General features: G+C 53.0%; 1 long non-coding RNA gene across 1 annotated transcript; it reads left to right on the top strand.

Annotated features, from left to right (window-relative positions):
- The first annotated feature begins 4,170 nt into the window (after positions 1–4,170).
- On the top strand, positions 4,171–10,334 carry LOC140684393 (uncharacterized). Its single transcript, XR_012056605.1, has 3 exons — positions 4,171–4,777; positions 5,013–5,159; positions 10,142–10,334. It is a non-coding gene; the product is annotated as an uncharacterized lncRNA (long non-coding RNA).
- The last annotated feature ends 5,537 nt before the right edge of the window (positions 10,335–15,871 follow it).

Genomic DNA, 15,871 nt, shown 5'->3' with positions numbered 1-15,871 from the left:
GACTGGTGAGTTTTCTTTCCCAGGGAAAACAGCCCATGTTTCTGCTCAGGGCCCTGTGGCTCTGAGCCGGCTGCTGATTGCAGGAAATCCAAACATCGAAGGATAAGTTCCAGACCGGAGCTGCCTCCACCTCATACTTGTGCTGCCCTGACAGTCCCAGAGAAGCCCTACAAACTGACATCAGGAACCTGGACTGGTGAGTTTTCTTTCCCAGGGAAAACAGCCGATGTTACTGATCAGGGTCCTGTGGCCCTGAGCAGGCAGCTGATTGCAAAAAATCCAAACATCGAAGGATGGGCCCCATACAGAAGCTGCCTCCACCTCATACTTGTGCTGCCCTGACAGTCCCAGCGGAGCACCACAAACTGACATCAGGAACCTGGACTGGTGAGTTTTCTTTCCCAGGGAAAACAGCCGATGTTTCAGCTCAGGGTCATGAGGCTCTGAGCCGGCAGATGACTGCAAAAACTCCGAACATCGAAGGATAATTCCCATACAGGAGCTGCGTCCACCTCATACTTGTGCTGCCCTGACAGTCCCAGACGAGCCCTGCAAACTGACATCAGGAACCTGGACTGGTGAGTTTTCTTTCCCAGGGAAAACAGCCGATGTTTCTGCTCAGGGTCCTGTGGCCCTGAGCAGGCAGCTGATTGCAAAAAATCCAAACATCGAAGGATGGGCCCCATACAGAAGCTGCCTCCACCTCATACTTGTGCTGCCCTGACAGTTCCAGAGGAGCCCTACAAACTGACATCTGGAACCTGGACTGGTGAGTTTTCTTTCCTAGGGAAAACAGCCGATGTTTCAGCTCTGGGTCATGAGGCTCTGAGCCGGCAGATGACTGCAAAAACTCCGAACATTGAAGGATAATTCCCATACAGGAGCTGCCTCCACCTCATACTTGTGCTGCCCTGACAGTCCCAGAGGAGCCCTACAAACTGACATCAGGAACCTGGACTGGTGAGTTTTCTTTCCCAGGGAAAACAGCCGATGTTTCTGCTCAGGGTCCTGTGGCCCTGAGCAGGCAGCTGATTGCAAAAAATCCAAACATCGAAGGATGGGCCCCATACAGAAGCTGCCTCAACCTCATACTTGTGCTGCCCTGACAGTCCCAGAGGAATCCTACAAACTGACATCAGGAACCTGGACTGGTGAGTTTTCTTTCCCAGGGAAAACAGCCGATGTTTGTGCTCAGGGCCCTGTGGCTCAGAGCCGGCTGCTGATTGCAAAAAATCCGAATATCGAGGGCTGGGCCCAATACAGAAGCTGCCTCCACCTCATACTTGTGCTGCCCCGACAGTCCCAGAGGAGCCCTACAAACTGACATCAGGAACCTGGACTGGTGAGATTTCATTCCCAGGAAAACAACCAATGTTTTTGCCCAGGGCCCTGTGCCCCTTAGCGGGGTGCTGCCTGCAAAAATTCCGAATATCAAAGGATGGGTCCCATAGAGAATCTGCATCCACCTTATACTTGTGCTGCCCTGACAGTCCCAGAGAAGCCCTACAAACTGACATCAGGAACCTGGACTGGTGAGTTTTCTTTCCCAGGGAAAACAGCCGATGTTTCTGCTCAGGGCCCTGTGGCTCTGAGCCGGCTGCTGATTGCAAGAAATCCAAACATCGAAGGATTAGTTCCAGACCGGAGCTGCCTCCACCTCATACTTGTGCTGCCCTGACAGTCCCAGAGAAGCCCTACAAACTGACATCAGGAACCTTGTCTGGTAAGTTTTCTTCCCCAGGGAAAACAGCCGATGTTACTGATCAGGGTCCTGTGGCCCTGAGCAGGCAGCTGATTGCAAAAAATCCAAACATCAAAGGATGGGCCCCATACAGAAGCTGCCTCCACCTCATACTTGATCTGCCCCGACAGTCCCAGAGGAGCCCTATAAACTGACATCTGGAACCTGGACTGGTGAGTTTTCTTTCCCAGGGAAAACAGCCGATGTTTGTGCTCAGGGCCCTGTGGCTCTGAGTCGGCAGCTGACTGCAAAAACTCCGAACATCGAAGGATAATTCCCTTACAGGAGCTGCCTCCACCTCATACTTGTGCTGCCCTGACAGTCCCAGAGGAGCCCTACAAGCTGACATGTGGAACCTGGACTGGTGAGTTTTCTTTCCCAGGAAAACAACCAATGTTTTTGCCCAGGGTCCTGTGCCCGTTAGCGGGGAGCTGCCTGCAAAAATTCCGAATATCGAAGGATGGGCCCCATAGAGAATCTGCCACCACCTTATACTTGTGCTGCCCTGACAGTCCCAGATAAGCCCTACAAACTGACATCAGGAACCTGGACTGGTGAGTTTTCTTTCCCAGGGAAAAGAGCCGATGTTTCTGCTCAGGGTCCTGTGGCCCTGAGCAGGCAGCTGATTGCAAAAAATCCAAACATCAAAGGATGGGCCCCATACAGAAGCTGCCTCCACCTCATACTTGTGCTGCCCTGACAGTCCCAGAGGAGCCCTACAAGCTGACATGAGGGACCTGGACTGGTGAGTTTTCTATCCCAGGGAAAACAGCCGATGTTTCTGCTCAGGATCCTGTGGCCCTGAGCAGGCAGCTGATTGTAAAAAATCCAAACATCGAAGGATGGGCCCTATAGAGAAGGTGCCTCCACCTCATACTTGTGCTGCCCTGACAGTCCCAGAGGAGCCCTACAAACTAACATCAGGAACCTGGACTGGTGAGTTTTCTTTCCCAGGGAAAACAGCCGATGTTTCTGCTCAGGGTCCTGTGGCCTTGAGCAGGCAGGCGATTGCAAAAAATCCGAACATCGAAGGATGGGCCCCATACAGAAGCTGCCTCCACCTCATACTTGTGCTGCCCCGACAGTCCCAGAGGAGCCCTACAAACTGACATCAGGAACCTGGACTGGTGAGTTTTCTTTCCCAGGGAAAACAGTCGATGTTTCTGCTCAGGGTCCTGTGGCCCTGAGCAGGCAGCTGATTGCAAAAAATCTGAACATCGAAGGATGGGCCCCATACGGAAGTTGCCTCCACCTCATACTTGTGCTGCCCTGACAGTCCCAGAGGAGCCCTACAAACTGACATCTGGAACCTGGACTGGTGAGTTTTCTTTCCCAGGGAAAACAGCCGATGTTTCAGCTCTGGGTCATGAGGCTCTGAGCCGGCAGCTGACTGCAAAAAATCCAAACATCAAAGGATAAGTCCCGGACAGTAGCTGCCCCGACCTCATACTTGTGCTGCCCTGACAGTCCCAGACGAGCCCTACAAACTGACATCAGGAACCTGGAGTGGTGAGTTTTCTTTCCCAGGGAAAACAGCCGATGTTTCTGCTCAGGGTCCTGTGGCCCTGAGCAGGCAGGTGATTGCAAAAAATCCGAACATCGAAGGATGGGCCCCATACAGAAGCTGCCTCCACCTCATACTTCTGCTGCCCTGACAGTCCCAGAGGAGCCCTACAAACTAACATCAGGAACCTGGACTGGTGAGTTTTCTTTCCCAGGGAAAACAGCCGATGTTTGTGCTCAGGGCCCTGTGGTTCTGAGCCGGCAACTGACTGCAAAAAATCCGAACAACGAAGGATAAGTCCCAGACCGGAGCTGCCCCCACCTCATACTTGTGCTGCCCTGACAGTCCCATGGGAGCCCTAGAAACTGACATCAGGAACCTGGATTGGTGAGATTTCATTCCCAGGAAAACAACCAATGTTTTTGCCCAGGGCCCTGTGCCCCTTAGCGGGGAGCTGCCTGCAAAAATTCCGAATATCGAAGGATGGGCCCCATAGAGAATCTGCCACCACCTTATACTTGTGCTGCCCTGACAGTCCCAGAGGTGCCCTACAAGCTGACATGAGGGACCTGGACTGGTGAATTTTCTTTCCCAGGGAAAACAGCCGATGTTTCTGCTCAGGATCCTGTGGCCCTTTAGGAGGCAGCTGATTGCAAAAAATCCAAACATCGAAGGACGGGCCCTATAGAGAAGGTGCCTCCACCTCATACTTGTGCTGCCCTGACAGTCCCAGAGGAGCCCTACAAACTAATATCAGGAACCTGGACTGGTGAGTTTTCTTTCCCAGGGAAAACAGCCGATGTTTGTGCTCAGGGCCCTGTGGCTCTGAGCCGGCAGCTGACTGGAAAAAATCCAAACATCGAAGGATGGGCCCCATACAGGAGCTGCCTCCACCTCATACTTGTGCTGCCCTGACAGTCCCAGAGGAGCCCTACAAACTGACATCAGGAACCTGGACTGGTGAGTTTTCTTTCCCAGGGAAAACAGCCGATGTTTCTGCTCAGGGTCCTGTTGCCCTGAGCAGGCAGCTGATTGCAAAAAATCCGAACTTCGAAGGATGGGCCCCATACAGAAGCTGCCTCCACCTCATACTTGTGCTGCCCTGACAGTCCCTGAGGAGCCCTACAATCTGACATCAGGAACCTGGACTGGTGAGTTTTCTTTCTCAGGGAAAACAGCCGATGTTTCTGCTCAGGGTCCTGTGGCTCTCAGCCGGCAGCTGATTGCAAGAAATCCAAACATCGATGGAGAAGTCCCAGACCGGAGCTGCCCCACCTCATACTTGTGCTGCCCTGACAGTCCCAGAGGAGCCCTACAAACTGACATCAGGAACCTGGACTGGTGAGTTTTCTTTCCCAGGGAAAACAGCCGATGTTTCTGCTCAGGGCCCTGTGGCTCTTAGCCGGCTGCTGATTGCCAGAAATTCGAATATCGAAGGATAAGTCCCAGACTGGAGCTGCCTCCACCTCATACTTGTGCTGCCCTGACATTCCCAGAGGAGCCCTACAAACTGACATGAGGAACCTGGACTGGTGAGTTTTCTTTCCCATGGAAAACAGCCGATGTTTCCGCTCATAGTCCTGTGGCCCTGAGCAGGCAGCTGATTGCAAAAAATCCGAACCTCGAAGGATAAGTCCCAGACTGGAGCTGCCCCAACCTCATACTTGTGCTGCCCTGACAGTCCCAGAGGAGCCCTACAAACTAACATCGGGAGCCTGGACTGGTGGGTTTTCTTTCCCAGGGAAAACAGCCAATGTTTCTCCACAGGGTCCTTTGGCCCTGAGCAGGCAGCTGATTGCAAAAAATCCAAACATCGAAGGATGGGCCCCATACAGAAGCTGCCTCCACCTTATACTTGTGCTGCCCTGACAGTCCCAGAGGAGCCCTACAAACTGACATCAGGAACCTGGACTGGTGAGTTTTCTTTCCCAGGGAAAACAGCCGATGTTTCTGCTCAGGGTCCTGTGGCCTTGAGCAGGCAGGCGATTGCAAAAAATCCGAACATCGAAGGATGGGCCCCATACAGAAGCTGCCTCCACCTCATACTTGTGCTGCCCCGACAGTCCCAGAGGAGCCCTACAAACTGATATCAGGAACCTGGACTGCTGAGTTTTCTTTCCCAGGGAAAACAGCCGATGTATCTGCTCAGGGTCCTGTGGCCCTGAGCAGGCAGCTGATTGCAAAAAATCCAAACATCGAAGGATGGGCCCTATAGAGAAGGTGCCTCCACCTCATACTTGTGCTGCCCTGACAGTCCCAGAGGAGCCCTACAAACTAACATCAGGAACCTGGACTGGTGAGTTTTCTTTCCCAGGGAAAACAGCCGATGTTTGTGCTCAGGGCCCTGTGGCTCTGAGCCGGCAGCTGACTGCAAAAAATCCGAACATCGAAGGATAAGTCCCAGACAGGAGCTGTCCCCACCTCATACTTGTGCTGCCCTGACAGTCCCAGAGGAGCCCTACAAACTGACATCAGGAACCTGGACTGGTGAGTTTTCTTTCCCAGGGTAAACAGCCGATGTTTCTGCTCAGGGTCCTGTTGCCCTAAGCAGGCAGCTGATTGCAAAAAATCCGAACATCGAAGGATGGGCCCCATCGAGAAGCTGCCTCCACCTCATACTTGTGCTGCCCTGATAGTCCCAGAGGAGCCCTACAAACTGACATCTGGAACCTGGACTGGTGAGTTTTCTTTCCCTGGGAAAACAGCCGATGTTTCTGCTCAGGGTCCTGTGGCTCTGAGCCGGCTCCTGATTGCAAGAAATCCAAACATCGAAGGATAAGTCCCAGACCGGAGCTGCCCCACCTCATTCTTGTGCTGCCCTGACAGTCCCAGAGGAGCCCTACAAACTGACATCAGGAACCTGGACAGGTGAGTTTTCTTTCCCAGGGAAAACAGCCGATGTTTCTGCTCAGGGCCCTGTGGCCCTGAGCCGGCTGCTGATTTCAAGAAATTCGAACATCGAAGCGTAAGTCCCAGACTGGAGCTTCCTCCACCTCATACTTGTGCTGCCCTGACAGTCCCAGAGGAGCCCTACAAACTGACATCTGGAACCTGGACTGGTGAGTTTTCTTTCCCAGGGAAAACAGCCGATGTTTCAGCTCTGGGTCATGAGGCTCTGAGCCGGCAGCTGACTGCAAAAAATCCGAACATCGAAGGATAAGTCCCAGACAGTAGCTGCCCCGACCTCATACTTGTGCTGCCCTGACAGTCCCAGAGGAGCCCTACAAACTGACATCTGGAACCTGGACTGGTGAGTTTTCTTTCCCAGGGAAAACAGCCGATGTTTGTGCTCAGGGCCCTGTGGCTCTGAGCCGGCAGCTGACTGCAAAAAATCCGAACATCGAAGGATAAGTCCGAGACCGGAGCTGCACCCACCTCATACTTGTGCTGCCCTGATAGTCCCAGAAGAGCCCTACAAACTGACATCAGGAACCTGGACTGGTGAGTTTTCTTTCCCAGGGAAAACGGCCGATGTTTCTGCTCAGGGTCCTGTGGCCCTGAGCAGGCAGCTGATTTCTAAAAGTCCGAGAATGAAAGGTTGTCTTCCAGAGGGAACCTGCCTCCAGCTCATACTTTTACTTCCCTTACCATCCCAGAGGAGCCCTACAAACTGACATCAGGAACCTGGACTGGTGAGTTTTCTTTCCCAGGGAAAACAGCCGATGTTTCTGCTCAGGATCCTGTGGCCCTGAGCAGGCAGCTGATTGTAAAAAATCCAAACATCGAAGGATGGGCCCTATAGAGAAGGTGCCTCCACCTCATACTTGTGCTGCCCTGACAGTCCCATGGGAGCCCTACAAACTAACATCAGGAACCTGGACTGGTGAGTTTTCTTTCCCTGGGAAAACAGGTGATGTTTGTGCTCAGGGCCCTGTGGCTCTGAGCCGGCAGCTGACTGCAAAAAATCCGAACATCGAAGGATAAGTTCCAGACCGGAGCTGCCTCCACCTCATACTTGTGCTGCCCCGACAGTCCCAGAGGAGCCCTATAAACTGACATCTGGAACCTGGACTGGTGAGTTTTCTTTCCCAGGGAAAACAGCCGATGTTTGACCTCAGGGCCCTGTGGCTCTGAGTCGGCAGCTGACTGCAAAAACTCCGAACATCGAAGGATAATTCCCTTACAGGAGCTGCCTCCACCTCATACTTGTGCTGCCCTGACAGTCCCAGAGGAGCCCTACAAGCTGACATGTGGAACCTGGACTGGTGAGTTTTCTTTCCCAGGAAAACAACCAATGTTTTTGCCCAGGGTCCTGTGCCCGTTAGCGGGGAGCTGCCTGCAAAAATTCCGAATATCGAAGGATGGGCCCCATAGAGAATCTGCCACCACCTTATACTTGTGCTGCCCTGACAGTCCCAGATAAGCCCTACAAACTGACATCAGGAACCTGGACTGGTGAGTTTTCTTTCCCAGGGAAAAGAGCCGATGTTTCTGCTCAGGGTCCTGTGGCCCTGAGCAGGCAGCTGATTGCAAAAAATCCAAACATCAAAGGATGGGCCCCATACAGAAGCTGCCTCCACCTCATACTTGTGCTGCCCTGACAGTCCCAGAGGAGCCCTACAAACTAATATCAGGAACCTGGACTGGTGAGTTTTCTATCCCAGGGCAAACAGCCGATGTTTCTGCTCAGGGCCCTGTGGCCCTGAGCAGGCAGCTGATTGTAAAAAATCCAAACATCGAAGGATGGGCCCTATAGAGAAGGTGCCTCCACCTCATACTTGTGCTGCCCTGACAGTCCCAGAGGAGCCCTACAAACTTACATCTGGAACCTGGACTGGTGAGTTTTCTTTCCCAGGGAAAACAGCCGATGTTTCTGCTCAGGGTCCTGTGGCCCTGAGCAGGAAGCTGATTGCAAAAAATCCAAACATCGAAGGATGGGCCCCATACGGAAGCTGCCTCCACCTCATACTTGTGCTGCCCCGACAGTCCCAGAGGAGCCCTACAAACTGACATCAGGAACCTGGACTGGTGAGTTTTCTTTCCCAGGGAAAACAGTCGATGTTTCTGCTCAGGGTCCTGTGGCCCTGAGCAGGCAGCTGATTGCAAAAAATCCAAACATCGAAGGATGGGCCCCATACGGAAGTTGCCTCCACCTCATACTTGTGCTGCCCTGACAGTCCCAGAGGAGCCCTACAAACTGACATCTGGAACCTGGACTGGTGAGTTTTCTTTCCCAGGGAAAACAGCCGATGTTTCAGCTCTGGGTCATGAGGCTCTGAGCCGGCAGCTGACTGCAAAAAATCCAAACATCAAAGGATAAGTCCCGGACAGTAGCTGCCCCGACCTCATACTTGTGCTGCCCTGACAGTCCCAGACGAGCCCTACAAACTGACATCAGGAACCTGGAGAGGTGAGTTTTCTTTCCCAGGGAAAACAGCCGATGTTTCTGCTCAGGGTCCTGTGGCCCTGAGCAGGCAGGTGATTGCAAAAAATCCGAACATCGAAGGATGGGTCCCATACAGAAGCTGCCTCCACCTCATACTTGTGCTGCCCTGACAGTCCCAGAGGAGCCCTACACACTAACATCGGGAGCCTGGACTGGTGGGTTTTCTTTCCCAGGGAAAACAGCCGATGTTTCTCCACAGGGTCCTGTGTCCCTGAGCAGGCAGGTGATTGCAAAAAATCCGAACATCGAAGGATGGGCCCCATACAGAAGCTGCCTCCACGTCATACTTGTGCTGCCCTGACAGTCCCAGAGGAGCCCTACAAGCTGACATGAGGAACCTGGACTGGTGAGTTTTCTTTCCCAGGGAAAACAGCCGATGTTTGTGCTCAGGGCCCTGTCGCCCAGAGCAGGTCGCTGATTGCAAAAAATCGGAACTCTGAAGGATGGGCCCCATACAGAAGCTGTCCCCACCTCATACTTGTGCTGCCCTGACAGTCCCAGAGGAGCCCTACAAACTGACATGAGGAACCTGGACTGGTGAGTTTTCTTTCCCAGGGAAAACAGGTGATGTTTGTGCTCAGGGCCCTGTGGCTCTGAGCCGGCAGCTGACTGCAAAAAATCCGAACATCGAAGGATAAGTTCCAGACCGGAGCTGCCCCCACCTCATACTTGTGCTGCCCTGACAGTCCCATGGGAGCCCTACAAGCTGACATCAGGAACCTGGACTGGTGAGTTTTCTTTCCCAGGGAACACAGCTGATATTTCTGCTCAGGATGCTGTGGCCCTGAGGAGGCAGCTGATTGCAAAAAATCGGAACATCGAAGGATAAGTTCCAGACCGGAGCTGCCCCCACCTCATACTTGTGCTGCCCTGACAGTCCCATGGGAGCCCTACAAGCTGACATCAGGAACCTGGACTGGTGAGTTTTCTTTCCCAGGGAAAACAGGTGATGTTTGTGCTCAGGGCCCTGTGGCTCTGAGCCGGCAGCTGACTGCAAAAAATCCGAACAACGAAGGATAAGTCCCAGACCGGAGCTGCCCCCACCTCATACTTGTGCTGCCCTGACAGTCCCATGGGAGCCCTAGAAACTGACATCAGGAACCTGGACTGGTGAGTTTTCTTTCCCAGGAAAACAACCAATGTTTTTGCCCAGGGCCCTGTGCCCCTTTAGCAGGGATCTGCGTGCAAAAATTCCGAATATCAAACGATGGGCCCCATAGAGAATCTGCCACCACCTTATTCTTGTGCTGCCCTGACAGTTTCAGAGAAGCCCTACAAACTGACATCAGGAACCTGGACTGGTGAGTTTTCTTTCCCAGGGAAAACAGCCCATGTTTCTGCTCAGGGCCCTGTGGCTCTGAGCCGGCTGCTGATTGCAGGAAATCCAAACATCGAAGGATAAGTTCCAGACCGGAGCTGCCTCCACCTCATACTTGTGCTGCCCTGACAGTCCCAGAGAAGCCCTACAAACTGACATCAGGAACCTGGACTGGTGAGTTTTCTTTCCCAGGGAAAACAGCCGATGTTACTGATCAGGGTCCTGTGGCCCTGAGCAGGCAGCTGATTGCAAAAAATCCAAACATCGAAGGATGGGCCCCATACAGAAGCTGCCTCCACCTCATACTTGTGCTGCCCTGACAGTCCCAGCGGAGCACCACAAACTGACATCAGGAACCTGGACTGGTGAGTTTTCTTTCCCAGGGAAAACAGCCGATGTTTCAGCTCAGGGTCATGAGGCTCTGAGCCGGCAGATGACTGCAAAAACTCCGAACATCGAAGGATAATTCCCATACAGGAGCTGCGTCCACCTCATACTTGTGCTGCCCTGACAGTCCCAGACGAGCCCTGCAAACTGACATCAGGAACCTGGACTGGTGAGTTTTCTTTCCCAGGGAAAACAGCCGATGTTTCTGCTCAGGGTCCTGTGGCCCTGAGCAGGCAGCTGATTGCAAAAAATCCAAACATCGAAGGATGGGCCCCATACAGAAGCTGCCTCCACCTCATACTTGTGCTGCCCTGACAGTTCCAGAGGAGCCCTACAAACTGACATCTGGAACCTGGACTGGTGAGTTTTCTTTCCTAGGGAAAACAGCCGATGTTTCAGCTCTGGGTCATGAGGCTCTGAGCCGGCAGATGACTGCAAAAACTCCGAACATTGAAGGATAATTCCCATACAGGAGCTGCCTCCACCTCATACTTGTGCTGCCCTGACAGTCCCAGAGGAGCCCTACAAACTGACATCAGGAACCTGGACTGGTGAGTTTTCTTTCCCAGGGAAAACAGCCGATGTTTCTGCTCAGGGTCCTGTGGCCCTGAGCAGGCAGCTGATTGCAAAAAATCCAAACATCGAAGGATGGGCCCCATACAGAAGCTGCCTCAACCTCATACTTGTGCTGCCCTGACAGTCCCAGAGGAATCCTACAAACTGACATCAGGAACCTGGACTGGTGAGTTTTCTTTCCCAGGGAAAACAGCCGATGTTTGTGCTCAGGGCCCTGTGGCTCAGAGCCGGCTGCTGATTGCAAAAAATCCGAATATCGAGGGCTGGGCCCAATACAGAAGCTGCCTCCACCTCATACTTGTGCTGCCCCGACAGTCCCAGAGGAGCCCTACAAACTGACATCAGGAACCTGGACTGGTGAGATTTCATTCCCAGGAAAACAACCAATGTTTTTGCCCAGGGCCCTGTGCCCCTTAGCGGGGAGCTGCCTGCAAAAATTCCGAATATCAAAGGATGGGTCCCATAGAGAATCTGCATCCACCTTATACTTGTGCTGCCCTGACAGTCCCAGAGAAGCCCTACAAACTGACATCAGGAACCTGGACTGGTGAGTTTTCTTTCCCAGGGAAAACAGCCGATGTTTCTGCTCAGGGCCCTGTGGCTCTGAGCCGGCTGCTGATTGCAAGAAATCCAAACATCGAAGGATTAGTTCCAGACCGGAGCTGCCTCCACCTCATACTTGTGCTGCCCTGACAGTCCCAGAGAAGCCCTACAAACTGACATCAGGAACCTTGTCTGGTAAGTTTTCTTCCCCAGGGAAAACAGCCGATGTTACTGATCAGGGTCCTGTGGCCCTGAGCAGGCAGCTGATTGCAAAAAATCCAAACATCGAAGGATGGGCCCCATACAGAAGCTGCCTCCACCTCATACTTGTGCTGCCCTGACAGTCCCAGAGGAGCCCTATAAACTGACATCTGGAACCTGGACTGGTGAGTTTTCTTTCCCAGGGAAAACAGCCGATGTTTGTGCTCAGGGCCCTGTGGCTCTGAGTCGGCAGCTGACTGCAAAAACTCCGAACATTGAAGGATAATTCCCTTACAGGAGCTGCCTCCACCTCATACTTGTGCTGCCCTGACAGTCCCAGAGGAGCCCTACAAGCTGACATGTGGAACCTGGACTGGTGAGTTTTCTTTCCCAGGAAAACAACCAATGTTTTTGCCCAGGGTCCTGTGCCCGTTAGCGGGGAGCTGCCTGCAAAAATTCCGAATATCGAAGGATGGGCCCCATAGAGAATCTGCCACCACCTTATACTTGTGCTGCCCTGACAGTCCCAGATAAGCCCTACAAACTGACATCAGGAACCTGGACTGGTGAGTTTTCTTTCCCAGGGAAAAGAGCCGATGTTTCTGCTCAGGGTCCTGTGGCCCTGAGCAGGCAGCTGATTGCAAAAAATCCAAACATCAAAGGATGGGCCCCATACAGAAGCTGCCTCCACCTCATACTTGTGCTGCCCTGACAGTCCCAGAGGAGCCCTACAAGCTGACATGAGGGACCTGGACTGGTGAGTTTTCTATCCCAGGGAAAACAGCCGATGTTTCTGCTCAGGGTCCTGTGGCCCTGAGCAGGCAGCTGATTGCAAAAAATCCAAACATCAAAGGATGGGCCCCATACAGAAGCTGCCTCCACCTCATACTTGTGCTGCCCTGACAGTCCCAGAGGAGCCCTAGAAACTGACATCAGGAACCTGGACTGGTGAGTTTTCTTTCCCAGGGAAAACAGCCGATGTTTGTGCTCAGGGCCCTGTGGCTCAGAGCCGGCTGCTGATTGCAAAACATCCGAATATCGAGGGCTGGGCCCAATACAGAAGCTGCCTCCACCTCATACTTGTGCTGCCCCGACAGTCCCAGAGGAGCCCTACAAACTGACATCTGGAACCTGGACTGGTGAGATTTCATTCCCAGGAAAACAACCAATGTTTTTGCCCAGGGCCCTGTGCCCCTTAGCGGGGAGCTGCCTGCAAAAATTCCGAATATCAAAGGATGGGTCCCATAGAGAATCTGCATCCACCTTATACTTGTGCTGCCCTGACAGTCCCAGAGAAGCCCTACAAACTGACATCAGGAACCTGGACTGGTGAGTTTTCTTTCCCAGGGAAAACAGCCGATGTTTCTGCTCAGGGCCCTGTGGCTCTGAGCCGGCTGCTGATTGCAAGAAATCCAAACATCGAAGGATTAGTTCCAGACCGGAGCTGCCTCCACCTCATACTTGTGCTGCCCTGACAGTCCCAGAGAAGCCCTACAAACTGACATCAGGAACCTTGTCTGGTAAGTTTTCTTCCCCAGGGAAAACAGCCGATGTTACTGATCAGGGTCCTGTGGCCCTGAGCAGGCAGCTGATTGCAAAAAATCCAAACATCAAAGGATGGGCCCCATACAGAAGCTGCCTCCACCTCATACTTGATCTGCCCCGACAGTCCCAGAGGAGCCCTATAAACTGACATCTGGAACCTGGACTGGTGAGTTTTCTTTCCCAGGGAAAACAGCCGATGTTTGTGCTCAGGGCCCTGTGGCTCTGAGTCGGCAGCTGACTGCAAAAACTCCGAACATCGAAGGATAATTCCCTTACAGGAGCTGCCTCCACCTCATACTTGTGCTGCCCTGACAGTCCCAGAGGAGCCCTACAAGCTGACATGTGGAACCTGGACTGGTGAGTTTTCTTTCCCAGGAAAACAACCAATGTTTTTGCCCAGGGTCCTGTGCCCGTTAGCGGGGAGCTGCCTGCAAAAATTCCGAATATCGAAGGATGGGCCCCATAGAGAATCTGCCACCACCTTATACTTGTGCTGCCCTGACAGTCCCAGATAAGCCCTACAAACTGACATCAGGAACCTGGACTGGTGAGTTTTCTTTCCCAGGGAAAAGAGCCGATGTTTCTGCTCAGGGTCCTGTGGCCCTGAGCAGGCAGCTGATTGCAAAAAATCCAAACATCGAAGGATGGGCCCCATACAGAAGCTGCCTCCACCTCATACTTGTGCTGCCCTGACAGTCCCAGAGGAGCCCTACAAGCTGAAATGAGGGACCTGGACTGGTGAGTTTTCTATCCCAGGGAAAACAGCCGATGTTTCTGCTCAGGATCCTGTGGCCCTGAGCAGGCAGCTGATTGTAAAAAATCCAAACATCGAAGGATGGGCCCTATAGAGAAGGTGCCTCCACCTCATACTTGTGCTGCCCTGACAGTCCCAGAGGAGCCCTACAAACTAACATCAGGAACCTGGACTGGTGAGTTTTCTTTCCCAGGGAAAACAGCCGATGTTTCTGCTCAGGGTCCTGTGGCCTTGAGCAGGCAGGCGATTGCAAAAAATCCGAACATCGAAGGATGGGCCCCATACAGAAACTGCCTCCACCTCATACTTGTGCTGCCCCGACAGTCCCAGAGGAGCCCTACAAACTGACATCAGGAACCTGGACTGGTGAGTTTTCTTTCCCAGGGAAAACAGTCGATGTTTCTGCTCAGGGTCCTGTGGCCCTGAGCAGGCAGCTGATTGCAAAAAATCTGAACATCGAAGGATGGGCCCCATACGGAAGTTGCCTCCACCTCATACTTGTGCTGCCCTGACAGTCCCAGAGGAGCCCTACAAACTGACATCTGGAACCTGGACTGGTGAGTTTTCTTTCCCAGGGAAAACAGCCGATGTTTCAGCTCTGGGTCATGAGGCTCTGAGCCGGCAGCTGACTGCAAAAAATCCAAACATCAAAGGATAAGTCCCGGACAGTAGCTGCCCCGACCTCATACTTGTGCTGCCCTGACAGTCCCAGACGAGCCCTACAAACTGACATCAGGAACCTGGAGTGGTGAGTTTTCTTTCCCAGGGAAAACAGCCGATGTTTCTGCTCAGGGTCCTGTGGCCCTGAGCAGGCAGGTGATTGCAAAAAATCCGAACATCGAAGGATGGGCCCCATACAGAAGCTGCCTCCACCTCATACTTCTGCTGCCCTGACAGTCCCAGAGGAGCCCTACAAACTAACATCAGGAACCTGGACTGGTGAGTTTTCTTTCCCAGGGAAAACAGCCGATGTTTGTGCTCAGGGCCCTGTGGTTCTGAGCCGGCAACTGACTGCAAAAAATCCGAACAACGAAGGATAAGTCCCAGACCGGAGCTGCCCCCACCTCATACTTGTGCTGCCCTGACAGTCCCATGGGAGCCCTAGAAACTGACATCAGGAACCTGGATTGGTGAGATTTCATTCCCAGGAAAACAACCAATGTTTTTGCCCAGGGCCCTGTGCCCCTTAGCGGGGAGCTGCCTGCAAAAATTCCGAATATCGAAGGATGGGCCCCATAGAGAATCTGCCACCACCTTATACTTGTGCTGCCCTGACAGTCCCAGAGGTGCCCTACAAGCTGACATGAGGGACCTGGACTGGTGAATTTTCTTTCCCAGGGAAAACAGCCGATGTTTCTGCTCAGGATCCTGTGGCCCTTTAGGAGGCAGCTGATTGCAAAAAATCCAAACATCGAAGGACGGGCCCTATAGAGAAGGTGCCTCCACCTCATACTTGTGCTGCCCTGACAGTCCCAGAGGAGCCCTACAAACTAATATCAGGAACCTGGACTGGTGAGTTTTCTTTCCCAGGGAAAACAGCCGATGTTTGTGCTCAGGGCCCTGTGGCTCTGAGCCGGCAGCTGACTGGAAAAAATCCAAACATCGAAGGATGGGCCCCATACAGGAGCTGCCTCCACCTCATACTTGTGCTGCCCTGACAGTCCCAGAGGAGCCCTACAAACTGACATCAGGAACCTGGACTGGTGAGTTTTCTTTCCCAGGGAAAACAGCCGATGTTTCTGCTCAGGGTCCTGTTGCCCTGAGCAGGCAGCTGATTGCAAAAAATCCGAACTTCGAAGGATGGGCCCCATACAGAAGCTGCCTCCACCTCATACTTGTGCTGCCCTGACAGTCCCTGAGGAGCCCTACAATCTGACATCAGGAACCTGGACTGGTGAGTTTTCTTTCTCAGGGAA

This window comes from Taeniopygia guttata, chromosome 5, assembly GCF_048771995.1.
Source record: "Taeniopygia guttata chromosome 5, bTaeGut7.mat, whole genome shotgun sequence".
Lineage (NCBI taxonomy): Eukaryota > Metazoa > Chordata > Aves > Passeriformes > Estrildidae > Taeniopygia > Taeniopygia guttata.
The sequence above is the reverse complement of the archived record's forward strand: the minus strand, read 5'-3'. Positions and strand labels throughout refer to the sequence as shown.